This window comes from Triticum dicoccoides, chromosome 6A, assembly GCF_002162155.2.
Source record: "Triticum dicoccoides isolate Atlit2015 ecotype Zavitan chromosome 6A, WEW_v2.0, whole genome shotgun sequence".
NCBI lineage: Eukaryota > Viridiplantae > Streptophyta > Magnoliopsida > Poales > Poaceae > Triticum > Triticum dicoccoides.
The window spans coordinates 600,957,261-600,971,365 of record NC_041390.1 but is presented as its reverse complement, the minus strand read 5'-3'; positions in this window follow the sequence as shown (position 1 = coordinate 600,971,365).

Sequence of the window (14,105 nt, the reverse complement as noted above, 5' to 3'; positions counted from 1 at the left end):
GTTCAGCATCGAGCACTTCCAGATTATTGACATTGACGTACCGAAGCAGCTTGGCAAGTAAGAGAATAAGCATTTCATTCCTTCTCAATCAAATACAATCATTTTGTAGTTTTTAAATTTTTCTACATGTGCAATCTTTAGTATTTTTAAGACACAGTACTAGTCTTTAATCTGTATTATCATTTTTATGAGTTTCTAATGGATTATCTAGCTAGTTGCAGAGTGGCGCGTAAGTAGTTGCAAAGTGGCACATAATGAGTTGCAGTAGAACACAAGCAGTTGCACAGTAAGACATAAGTAGTTGCACAGAGTGCATTACCTTTTTTTGGTTTTAATTTTATGTGACAATTTTTTTTTGCCCATTTTTTGCAGTAGTGAGTGTGGGTTGTTCGCACTGCTTAACGCCACCGAGTGGAATGGTAGCCAACTGCCCAACTACGACCCCAAGGAAGTACTCAACATCAGGAAGAAGCTGACGTATGATTGGGTCACCAGCGTGCACAACACCGCCCCATGGAGGAAGTTGCTGAGATACGACAAGGAGTAGGTCAGTACTTTTTTTTTCCGGCTCCATGGAGGAAGTTTCTGATTTGTACAATTTTATTAAGTAGATTTTGTAGTTGCACACTGCTAGTAATTGCGTTTTGCAACTCAATATCATCACTTTTGTTGATACATTAGGAGCACTGTATATACAATTGTTCAACAACTAAATTTTTAACCAGTTGCCAACAAAGGCACACATAGCAACTTGTGCATGAACTAATTCAAGCAGCATAAATTAGATAAAGAGGAATCATAGATGCTGAATGTGTCTACTTGGTCCCAACATTGCTAAAAAAGACATCATTATTTTTCCTTCTTTGTTCCAAAGTTACAAATGAGGAAACAGAATCATAGGAGCCTCTGTGGACACACACCAGCAGTGTGCTCTGTAGATTGGCACTGGCTGCATTTGTTTTTCTTCTTTGGGTGTAGCTCCAGCGCCGATTTGTACCGTCGACTCTTTGCCCTACCCTTTGTAGTAGACCTTGGAGGATCCCTGGGCACAAAATCATCAGAAGCTTGTGCAAGGGATGCAGCCTCCAACGGGGCAGTAGGACCGTCACGATCACCTGTGTAATAATCATATAAAAAGTTTAGTATTTTTGTTATTGTGCAACCAACACTGATGTTCTGTGCAACCACACAGTACATTTTTGTGCAACTAACTGGTTGCTGTGTGCAAGTTAAGTTGAAAAAAACACCTGCAGTAGCACGGCCTGTTATGGTACTTGGATTGTAGTCGCTTATGGGCAGAACATGAAAAACAAGTTAGATTTTTAGCTTGATCCTCAAACTAACACAGTGCACACAACTAGGCAGCATGTTTCTGTTCAACTGGGCACTATGATATGTGCAACTAAAGTCACTCACCCTAGTATTTGTTTTGGAGTCGGTGAAGGTACTAACCTGGGTTATGAGCCCCCTGAGTCCTGCCTGTAGGTCCATTGGGAGTAGCACAAAGGGCACTGCTAGTTGGGCCTGGCGAGGGAGGAGGTCTTTGAGGGTTGGCATCACCTATAGGCAGAACAGGACAAACAAGTCAGTTGTGTTTATCTTTTTTATGCTCAAACTAACACAGCATGCGCAACTAGGTAGCCTGTTCGGTGCAACTGAGCACCATGATGTGTGCAATTGGAGTTACAGACCTAGTTTGATGGGGAGTTGGGTGAAGGTAATTACCTAGACGACGAGCCCCCTGAGTGCTGCCTGTAGGGCCATTGGGAGGAGCATGCGGGGGAGGAGGTGGTGGAGGATGCCGTGTACAGCCAGGAGGGGGAGGAGGTCCTTGAGGGTTGACATCACATATATGCATAACTGGAAAAAATAAGTTAGCTGTGTTATCTTTGATGCGTGAACTAACACAGCGTGCGCAACTAGGCAGTATGTTCTTGTCCAAGTGGCTACCATGGTGTGTGCAACTGGGCACAATGATGTGTGCAACTGAAGTTACACACCTAGTTAGATTAGGAGTTGGGGCAGGTAATTACCTGGATGATGAGCCCCCTGATTGCTGCTTGGAGGTGGAGGAGGTCCTCGAGGGTTGCCATCATCTGATGGCCCCGTTGCAGCAGTCGGTTTTTTCCTTTTCTTGGACTTGTTCAGGTGGCCGATCTCGGTACGTGCTGCACGCATATGCTTGCATACAATAGCTTGTGCTGGATCAGAACCACTCGCAAACTTTGCTAGTTTCCGAAAATCGTATATCATGTTCCTCTCCCTTATCTGCTTCTTTGATTGAGGAGGCATTTCATCCGGTTTCTCATAACCAGTCCCTGGCGCACTAGGTACAGCAGTAGGTGTCCACCGTCTTAGCAGGTACCTTTGCGGTATGACATCAACGCCAACATGGGTGAACACCTTGAGGATGTGGCAACAGAGGATGCCGTCCTTGTCCATTTTACAACACTCACACAAATAGGAACGCTCCTCCACCCTTGCCTGCACCAAGTAGTTTCGAGAACCATATTTCGCAACAAATTCCTGGTTCGGTCTGAGCTCAAACACATCAGCACCAACTTGGAATGCATTATAACGTCCAATCAGCTCAAACTCTTCTCTAAACTTGCGGTAAAGGTCTTTAGTATAGGTTTTGTAAGCTTGCTTCTCTATTGGGAAATTGGACCACAACTCAATCTCAAGGTGTTGTGTCCTGTAATCATTGCAGCCTTCCTTGGCAAGGATGTGGTTCTGTATTTTTTCATATTGCTTGACGAAGTTCAACATTGAGTTGTGTGGGTTCACATATCTTTTGAGGACGGCGTTGAACCCCTCACTACGCTGTGTAGACTGGAGGAAGGGAAAGAACCTGTGTTTGAAGTAGCACAGCACCCAAGTTGACATGTATTCGTATAACTTCTCAAAGTGCGTGTGTGCCATAGCCTCATACTTGATCATTAACCCAGCCCAATTCTTCTCAAACTCGTCTATAGTGAAGCTGAAGTCAACACACTTGTTGAAATCATCAGAGAGTCCTGGATTCCGGCACAACAACCAACCAACCTTTTCCTGAGCCTTTTTCATGATGTGCCATCGACAACAACGGTGCATGGTGGTTGAAAAGATGCTCTGTATTGACTGCCTCATCGCACCATCCTGATCGGTGATGAAGTTGTCAGGAGGTTTGCCATCCATAGCCTCTAGGAATGCTCCAAAGACCCAATCAAGCTCGATGCCAACTCCTGCCTCACAAACGCGCAACCCAGCATGAAAGATTGGCCATGTCGGTTTATTCCTATGAAGGGCGCGAACGGCATATTGTACAAGTTGGTCATGTAGGTGGTGTCAAACGATATGCAATCGTGGTACGCCTCCACATAAGCTTTTCGAGCTAAGCCGTCCACCCAAAATATGTTGACAACTCTGTCCTCTTCATCATATTTCACCTTATAGAAGAAGTCTGGATCGGTTTTTGTATATCCTTGAAGTGCGCAATTGTCTCAATCAGATCACCCTCCTTTGTGTCATCTCTACGGAAACTTGTACAAAGATTTGTGGTCCGAACGGCACCATCATCTCAGATCCATAGAACTCTGCCATTACATGCATCATTCGTCCTGCATAATACAAAAACAAACAGTATATCCTTTTTTTAGTTGCACAAATGCGCACATCCAGCTGCACAGTAATAGGACACGTGTTGGCACAGAAGATAATCACAGGAAATGGACACCTAGCTGCACCTTTTTAAAAACACTTTGCAGTTTTTGCATACAGGACATTGTGTATTTGCACAGTAAAGACAATCTAGTTGCACAAGAAGCACCCAAAGTGATATATAAAAAGCATGGGAAGTTGGACAGCAGTTGCATAGTTAAGCCATTTCAGTTGCACAGTAGTACCATAACAGTTGCACACTGGACTGCCTAGAGGGAAACTTAATTCTTCAAGGGATATAGAAAAACACCACACCTGTAGTCAAGTTGCAGTTATACAAGATGCGCAGAAACTCCTTTTCATCAGGTGAGATGCCTTGGTGGGATCTCAAGTATTTGGACAATGAAGGTTTGTTCACGAGCGGATGATTGTGGTCACGAACAAAGTGCGTCACCTCCCATCGCCCATCTATCAGCTTCACCAACATTTTCGCCTTGCATTCAGTCTGCTTTATTGTCTCACGTTTGCGCTTCTTCTTCTTCTTACTAGTACCAGCATCCTCTTCAGCAAATATTGGAGGTTCTTCTTCCATCTCCTCATCACTGTTAACAGATGTTGGAGCTGGAATAGGGTCCAGGTAAGGAGGAGCCTCAGCTCCTCCATCATCAGCTTTGGGCTTCTTGAACTTATTGCAGCAAAACTGTTGTTTTATCAATTCATTGGTGCGGGGTGTCCGTCTAGAGGTGTTCATCTTGATAGAGAAACCCATCCGTAGTGCGTAACTGTTGTAGTGATCCTTAGCAATTTGAAGGCTGTCAAACCTCATGCCAACATAGGGTTCCATAGGTTGAGAACCAGCCTCATCCTCTCCTTCTTCTACTTGCACAACTCTGTCAAAAGCCCCAGCTTCTAGCTCAGTCCTGGTTGGACCAGGAACATTTGCCTCGGTTCCTGTGTCATCAAGAGTATGGCTCTCTGACTGCAAAGACACCACTACAGGGGCACCACGGGCTGATGACTGGCCTGCCACATTGTCATGGCCCGTAGGGTTACCATCACGACTTGCCTGCGTGTAGTAAACAGATCGACCATTTTCTGTGCAGTTTCCTTGTTGTATGCTGGGTTGCTGCTGATCCATATCATGAGGAAGCTCATTGAGATCTGGAGGCAACTCATTGAGATCAAGCATTTTTTCCCTTGTTTTTGGATGCTGCCACACACTCCCTGCACATATAAAAAAAGAAGAAATTGATGCCATCAGTTGGTAACCACAGAAAAACTGTGTTTCAAAACAACATAAAAGCAACATGACCATAGCATAATCTTTTATTATAACAGTTATGAATTTTTTTGTTTGCACAAAGTTGTTATGTTAATTGCACATTTTGCAGTAAATAACTGGCAAGAGCATGACTTCTTTTTGCTACAGAGTTTTTCTTACCCTTTTTTCCCTTTTTATTTTGTTGCAATGATCTGTAGGTTTCCGTTTCGCAAGGAGCTCTTTTCAGATTTTTCTGCACATAATTGGATGCTACATTTGAGAAGGAAAATCCAGGTGAAAGAAGAAAGAAGAATTGGAGGACAGATTATAGTTATATGTTTTTCATCGCCATTTATGTTTCTAGATCTGGTATATTTGAACATATTAATATGGTTTGCAATAGGTGTGGGACCAGAATATATGCGTGGGACAAGATTTGTGTGTGAATATGTTAATATGGTTTGTGGCTTCATTAGCCATGGACAAAAGTTCCTATGTTTTTCCTGTTGCACTACAGATTTCTGGTTTTCGCTAGAATAGACGTCTCAATTTTCAGGATTTCCACTTGGCCAGCATACATATTCAGTTGGACATTCAATGCTTTTAGTTGGCTAGAATAGATGTCTCAGCTGGCCAGGTTGCATTTTTTCAGTTTTGTGGCCAACATGCATGTTCAGTTGGACAGTTAATGCATTCAGTTGGCTAAAATAGATGTCTTAGTTGCCTAGAATAGATGTCTTAGTTGGTCATCAGTTTTTGGCCAACATGCATGTTTAGTTGGCCAGAAAACATGTTTTTTATTTGGACATATACTACATTTTTTCCAAAGTGTTCACTCAGAAACATGTATTGCCAGATATATGTTTTTAGTTGGCAGGATACATGTTTAGTTGGCCAGGATACATGTTCAGTTGGCTGGGATGCATGTTTAGTTGCACATTTATGAATTTTTCGTTGCACATGCTCAACAAAGCATTGGGCAGTCAATTTTCTGTTCATTTTGCAAATAATAACTAGAAGTTGGCTTTTAATCATGTTTTAATTGGCCAGATAACTCGTTTTTAGTTGGCTTGTTTTTAACACATCCAGGTGGTAGTTTTTGGCATGTTTAACACATCCAGCATGTTTAACATCTGGTGTGGTGTGCCAGATTCACCTCTTTTTTGAAGTAGATTCTCCATGGATCCATGGAGAAGGGGGAAGCGAAGAGGTGCAGAGGGGGCTTACCTGCTCGATCTTACTGCCTGGTATGGCTCTGACCACCCTGCCCTTTAGATCTTGAAGCAGCTCCTTCTACTTTGGGGCTCCCATGGCGGCTGTGTAGGAGGAGGAAGAAGGGCTGGGGGCGATTGCGTTTGGATCTGTTTCTGGCGTGCAGAAGAAGAAAGAAGGCAGCGTCGGTGGGGCTGAGGCGTGGGGGCGAGAGATGGCGTGGATTCTGCAACCTGGGCAGATCCTCCTTCTTTCGTGAGGAAGAAGAAGATAGCCAGGGCGCAGTTTGGCGAGGAGGGTGCACGTGATCCCGCGGCCAGCTGGTGGGCGGGGCAGTTGCCTTTTTGGCTCCGACGGGCAGGGACCAGGTGGACTGTTTCCTCTTTTTCGCTCGAGGGGGGACCAGGTGGTTTCCTTTTTCGGGTGGCCGCTGGCTAGCGATCCCAGGACGGCCGGCCGCCCACTAGACGCGTCCCTATCCTCTAGCTTTGCATTGACCGTACCGGGAACCCTGCCAACTGATGCGCGGATCTGAACCAGCAGATTCCGGATCCGAAGGGCTTAATGCGCGTCAGAGCTCGTGATCTGATTCCGTACAGTTACGTTTGGTTTTGTGGAGACTAATCAGTGGCTGCAGTCTGGCCGGAGCTGCGTGCAGTCCAGAGGCGGCATATGCTCTGCGAAGGCAAAACGGCATAGTCGAGGAAGAAGATGCCCGTTTGTCTGCCCAAAGTTTCAGTCATTTCCTCTGCATGCATTTCGAAAGGAAAACGATTAGACCTCCTCCAATGCACTAGTGCTAAGATAAGTTGCTAAGCACATTAAGGCCTCCTTTGGTTTAGAGGAATTTCATAGGAATTCTAGAAGATAGGATTCTTATAAGATTTTTTTCTTTAGAGACCTTTGGTTCAAAGGAATGGATTCCTATTCTTACATAGGATTGGTTTCTATCCTTCACATTTCATAGGAAAATAAAAAAGAGCCTAGACTCATGCCTTCTTTGGTTTGGAGGAACTTCATAGGAATTCTAGAGGATATGATTCTTATAGAATTTTTTCCTTTAGAGCCTTTTGGTTCATAGGAATATATTCGTATTCCTACATAGGATTGGTTCCTATCCTCCACATTTTATAGGAAAATAAAAATGAGCCTAGACTCAATGACAAAATTCCTTTGGTGTCAACCAAATGACATCTCATTTCCTATTCCCACTCATAGGATTTGGGATACATGTCATCTCATTTCCTACAAAATTTCTATTCCTACGATAATCCTATCCTATGAACCAAAAGAGGCCTCAATGGAAAAATTCCTTTGGTGTCAACCAAATGACATCTTGTTTTCTATTCCTACTCATAGGATTTAAGATATATGACATCTCATTTCCCACAAGATTCCTATTCCTATGATAATCCTAACCTATGAATCAAAAGAGGCCTAAAAAGCTAAGCAATTAAAGTACCCAATGTAAAGATGCTTAACTTGTTGTAACTAGGCCGTGGCAGTGCTGGAGCAAATAGCGGTCGTTGTCATCGTCCGTGACGAATTCACCCTCCTCGACGTTGGGGCAGCGGCTGCTATCGCACGGGCGGCGAGCGCGGGCGAAATGAGAGAAGGAGGAAGGGGACCAGAGGATACGGTGGTTCCAGGAAGCCACCTATGTGCGCTTCCTCGCATCGCTTGAGCCTTGCTCGTTGCAAACTGCCGATTCGGCCGTTTCTAGCGAGCCACGCCCAGAGATGCTTTAACAATCGTGCTATGCAGACCCAATAATATACACATGTAACCCACGTTCGTGCCTAAATATCACTGTACTAGACAAAAGCGTGTGTCATGGAAACCGGGCCTGAATCGCGTGGCCAGCCATTGATCGCATCGCTGTTTCGCCGCGACACGTGCGGGGTGGCCGCGAATCTGCGGCGCGACGGGGTCGGACTTGCATGCATGGCTGTTTCCGGCGCGAGGCCGGCTTCCTCCATGCTTGCGCGCACCGCCGCAACCCGCAATGGTGGCCCGGGCGGGTGCGGTCGACGTCGTGGGCACCGCACCGGGTTGGCGCCTGGGCTAATAATCTCGGTTCGCGGGGGCCGCGCCGTACGGCACACTGTGCGTACGCGCGATGGGTTCCCGGCCCGTGTAACGTGTTCCTTGTGCTGCTGCGTGGCACGGACGGACACGCTGTGGGGTGGCTAGTTCGGGGTGGGGGCACCGCCGGCGTTACGCTCGCTCCCTCCTGCAACACGCGCGCGCGCCATGACACCATCCGTTGACACGAAGCAATGGTCACCGACGACGTCGTCCGGTAGGCTTCATCACCTACCGGATGGCAAAAGTCAACCAACATCCGTACTGCCATGAGTTCCAAAACGTACGCGAGGTCCGTCCAGTGACGGCTGCCTCCACCAACCATCCATCCATCAGAGCCTCCTCCGTTGCGCCCGAACCATGCCACCATACATGCACGTACAATTTAATTCGTATTGCCACCATGCACGTACAATTTAATTCCTCAACGCGACGGATCAGGAAACTACGAACGAACGACGGCGACGGAGGGAGCTGCTCGTTCTGCTCACAGTACACGTCCACCGCTTACAGACAGTCCCATGCATGGATCCTCCCGTACGTACATGCACGTGCACGTACGTATATGTATATATGTACGCGGATCCGGAATGAAGACACGCTGCTGGCACCTGGTCGAATGCATGCCGACACAGCGCCGGTCGGCTGTATGTGTACAAATACACGGCACAGGCGTACAGGCTCGAGGACGACGCGCCAGCTGGCTGGGCTTTGATCGCCATCTCCATCGCCATCGCCATTGATTGATCGGTCGCCTGGCTGCTTGACGACAGGGGATTGATGACGGCGCGGCGGGCCGGACCTGCCCGGACTGTTTGAGCAATAATATGGGGAAACGTGTTTCCCGCGCGAGGGGCTCCGCCGTTGCGCGCGCAGGCGGTCCGCAACGGCCGTCTGCGGAGCAGAGGGTTTGGCTTGGCTGCTCTGGTGGCGGGGGTCCCGCCGTCCCGGGGAGAGAATGGCTCCCTATACGCGGGCGCATGCCGGAGATGACGCGCGCATTTGACTCTTTGCGAGCACGTCGCGCCGGCGCCAGCACGCCGGCTCGCTAGCTCCAGCAGGCGACTGGGCGTGCACTGCAGCTGCGTAGAGCTGCACACACTGGCATGGCATGGCATGACGGCATCCGTTGACAGGGCGGCGATCTCATCCGATTTCATCGACCTCCGACGTCGGCGCAGTAGTTGGTTTTCACTGCATGAGCGTACGTGACAAATTAACCTGATGAATCCTCGATCCACCGAGCATGCATGCATGCATACACATACATTTACCAGTGGGGTCTAGCAAACTGCATGGTTACATGGTACGCTACGTGCCATGCATGCATGCACGTACATCCATCTGCGCGTGGGCTATAGCAAAGCTGCATGGTTACACTTACATGTAACGGGTAACGGGTAACCGTGTGAAAATACTCCATTGTCTCCATGGATGAACGATGATGCGTGCCCACTGGATCGATCGATCTACCTAGCATCATTGGCTTGCACCGCTACGTACGTGCATGTCCCACCTAATTACTGCGACGTACGTAAAACGCACACACGTCCTTGGGACCGATCGCAAGTTAAATTTGACTCGAACGGTTGATGGCGACGTGCATTTGCTCGCCCATCTCTTGCGCCGTCGTACGTGCTTGTCGCGTCGCGTTATGAGGAGTGGATCCATGTTTAAGCCTGGTGATAACGGTTTTACTCCATGTCCCTTGTAGGTAGTAGCTCCCTGCTTGTTTTCTATGCCCACGTACTGGTACGGGCCTCAGAAATCTGAGATTCAAAATGGCCAATGGCCGGTGCGTGCATGCATGACCGAAAAGTGTAGGGATCAGCAAATTAATGCCTTGTCTCTCGCGCGTACCTACTCGATATACAGACATAATCGAGTGTCTTGATCACGTGACTTGATGTTAAAACTTGTTACTGGCTAGTAATATACATCATTTTCCCCAAGTCTGGAGTGGTTAAAAATTGTGGCTTGTAGTGAGAGCATCTGCAGCCGCGATGGGCAAATCCGCGCACCATGACGCCCGCCTGGGCTCGTCCGCGGGCATTGACTGGGCATTCCTCAAAACATGCCGTCCACATCCGTGTATCTCATATTCGATACCTTATATCCATACTAACAATGCAATGTGGAACTAAACAACGTAGATCATCGAACATAGAAATGCGCATTCCGATCACCAACGGATCTCCAAATGATAGTTCACATAAATGACGGACAAGTTTGAACTAGATTGCTAAAACCTTGAAATTAAAGACGAGACGGCAGAGCTTCACCACTTTGTCAGCGGACCTTTGCCCTTCCGATCGCCGGCGCAGTTGTAGGCGTCCGCGGCTGGTGGAGGGTCTTGGTCGTCTGAGGAGGAGGTGCAGTTGTTGCGGTCGCCGAAGTCGGAGTCGAAGAGCATGATGAGCCCCTTCATCCGACAGACCGCCTTGTCCTGCTTTTGCTTCAACTTGGCGGTCCGAGCCTTGTCCGCCGCTGCCTCCTTCCCCTCGCGCTCCATTTGCTCAATGGCAAGCCTCATGTCCGTCCTATATTTGGATTGGATATGAGGGGCGCGCTCTTCCGATTCCGGAGCGCGCGTGCGGGCCGACGGTGCGGGCACTAACACCCATCCCTGCCCACGTGTAGGAGTGACCGGCAGGGGAATCCACGCCCGGCGCCGGGACGGTGCGGACCGCGCTGTCCTGGAAGTCGCTGAGCGCGGGCCGGGAGAATCCATGTCCGGCGTCCTCGTTCCGCCGGCGCGGGAGCTGCGACGACGCTTCAGATCCAGAGCTGCCACCAGTCTCCGCCTTGGACTGCTCCAACGCAACGTGGAGGGCCATCTCCTCCTCGTAGTCCAGCTTAGAGCCGGAGTGGCTGCCGGAGCTGGACATCGGAGTGGATGGGATCGAAATCGGAAAGGAAAGAAGAGGACTGAGCAAGAGAGACTGGTTAGGGTTGAAGCGAGGCGCCCGGATTGGGTTTTTTGTGGGACAACTGTAGGATCGCTGGTGGGCCGAGCCTGTCAGGCGGACGTGCCCGGGCGTGCCCGGGTCGCCCCATATTCGTCCTATATTTGGGCTGGATATGAAGGGTGTCAGTCAGTCCGGACGTTTGTCCGCGGTTTAAAAGGCCCGATTGGGTCGGGTTTTTATTATCGGTCAGTAACCGGACGGCCTGCCCGGCCTTTTGAGAGGGATATGATAGGTCCGGCTATAGATGCTATAAGCTCATTTTTCTCGCAGTATAGACCGGTTAAATTAAGTTATTTATCCTTCTAGCTATTATGGTGTACCGTAGCAATTCATGTGCAGTAATGCCAATTACTCGTGCAAGTGCAAACGATTTAGAGTACGATTACTCGTACACGTTACTTAATCAATTAAGTACAGCCTGCAATTAGTTAATTGCTTAAGTACAGCAACTCCTGCCATGTACGTATACTGTTCCGAACGCGGGTACTACTAAAGTAGTGTTTGATTAAGTACTCTTGTCACACTTACTTTTGCTCCATGCTGCATGTGATGTGACCTTACTACCAAAGAAATACGGCCACCTTTTGCTCAAAGCTAATTAAAGATGATTTCAATAGTTAATTGCATGCGTAGGTCACTGCCGAGCAAATATTGCGTCTCGTCCACTGCTCATGGATCCATGGGTTACATGGGAACATGACACGTCGTACCCTTACGTACTCTCGCAAGCAGCAAAAAAAAAAAAAAAAACAGAATCAAAGAGCGTATATGCGCCATGTGATTCATGAGGTCATTATAATTGCTAGTAATAGTCAATTCCTCCGTCGACCGCTATTTTCATCGGTCTCCAGTCATCGTCTTTGTCCTCTCTTGTCTTTTGGAGATTAAATAGTGTATTTTGTGTGCGTACGTAGGAGCACGTTGCTTCCACGAGGTTGCAGGAACAATTAGCAAATTTTTTTTTGCGGGCAGAACAATTAGCAATATCGTATTGTGATGCAGATTATTTAATCAGTGTTGGCTTAATCACTTTTACTCGAGTGCACTGCGAAATGCATGACCCTGGCAGCGGCAGGTTAGGGTATCGTACGTGTATGTATATAATATACGTATGTATGCGAGGCCGAAAGTACGTACGTAGATACGGTGCCGGTTCTCATGCATGTGCGTAAGCATAACTGCATGCACAGGTCACTGATGACCAAGCATCGCGTCATACCCACTGCTCATGGATCCATGCTTGGAGCACGTAGAAAGTGAAAAATTGAAAAGAGAACATTATGTATGGCAACTTGTTATATTCAAAGTAGCTAGGTTGCTTGCTTCCGCGAGACTCCAGGAACAAGCAAACCGAACAACTAAGCTAATATATTACGTCGCGCTGCCGATTGACTAACTCCAAGGCTCATGAGCGCACTTTTGCTCGGGTGAGTACGGGATCGAGAAATGCATGGCCATGGCAGGGCCGGCATACTTGTACCGTTGTACGTATGTACATATGCGAGGCTGAAAGTATATACCGTATGCTTACGCACACGGCCTCTCTGTCTCTCTCTCTCTATGGATTAACTGGCCTGCTGGCAAGTTTACCGAGAAAGATAAAGCAACCGCGTGTATATACTTGATACAACCGAGTGTGATCCACATATATAGTGCAACACAGCCTAGGCCGATCTTACACGCACGGTCAAATCCGGCACATTTACCGTTTTTCCTGTCCCGTGGGGGTTGGGGATCTCCTCCCAAAGATTTGCCACTGGCCCGTACGAACACGGCAATTAACGAGGAGTCAAGGAGAAGATCAGCCATGCGTATCCTCCTGTGCTGCGAAGCTATAAGAACCGTGTAGAGGCTGTGCCTGTCAGTGCAGGGAAGCATCGGCACGTTCACGTACGGCGCGGAGTAGCCACTAGCGTCTCCTCTCTTCGCCGCCCCCGCTACCTTTACATTGACGGAGACGGGGATCCTGCTGGGAAAGTATCTCGTGCACCAGAACTTGTCATGCTACCGGTGCACCCGACATCGTATCGCGTTAAAAAATGTTTTAAAAAATCTGAAAAAATATAGTACATTGACACGACATCAGTCTATGTTGTCGTAAAATTTGAACTCAAAATTCAAAACACTACATGGGATACAAAAATGATAAATTTGGCATCAATGTAATAATGGGCCTTTCGCAAAAAAAAAAAATGGGCCAAATCTAGAGCCCAACTTGTGTTATGTACTATTCGGTGTCTACTTTTTGATTTTTGTATCTCAGGCAATGTTTTGAATTTGAATTGAAATTTTATGAAAACATAAATATATGTTGTGTGAATATGTTAATTTTTTTTCAAATACTTTCAAACACTTTCAAATGCGATATGGTAGTCCGGTGCATCGGTAGCACCATAAGCCCCGATGCACCAGATACTTTCCCGAATCCTGCCAGCTGAGGCACGGCCTGATCCAGGATCTCAAGGCCTTAATGCCTGCCAGACCTAGTGATTTGGATCATACCCGATCTTTCGTTTTGACCGTGACCGGACCTGTGTCGGTCTTGGGTGGAATTAGTTACTGGGTGCAGTACAATCGAAGAAGAAGAAGATCCCATTTTGTCTCTCCAGAATTCAAGCCCTTTCCTCTGCATTCAATTCGAATAGAAACCGATTAGTACGGGAAGCTGTACTGATAAGCAAACGCTCCAGGCCAGGCAAATTTGATAATTTTGATTTGTGGATAAAATCATTTTATAAAATGAACTATCCATAAAAAAATTCATTCAGCTGACCTTTTTTAGTGGCGCCCGACATGAAGGCGCCACGCTGCACGCCTAGTCAGCGTCGAATCTGTATGATCCGAAAATTACTAAGTCAGTGTGCAGTGTCTGAGAGCTAGGCGCCGCACTATACAGTGTAGCGCCTAGCCTCTAGGCGTTGCACTAGTGGTTGCTTCAT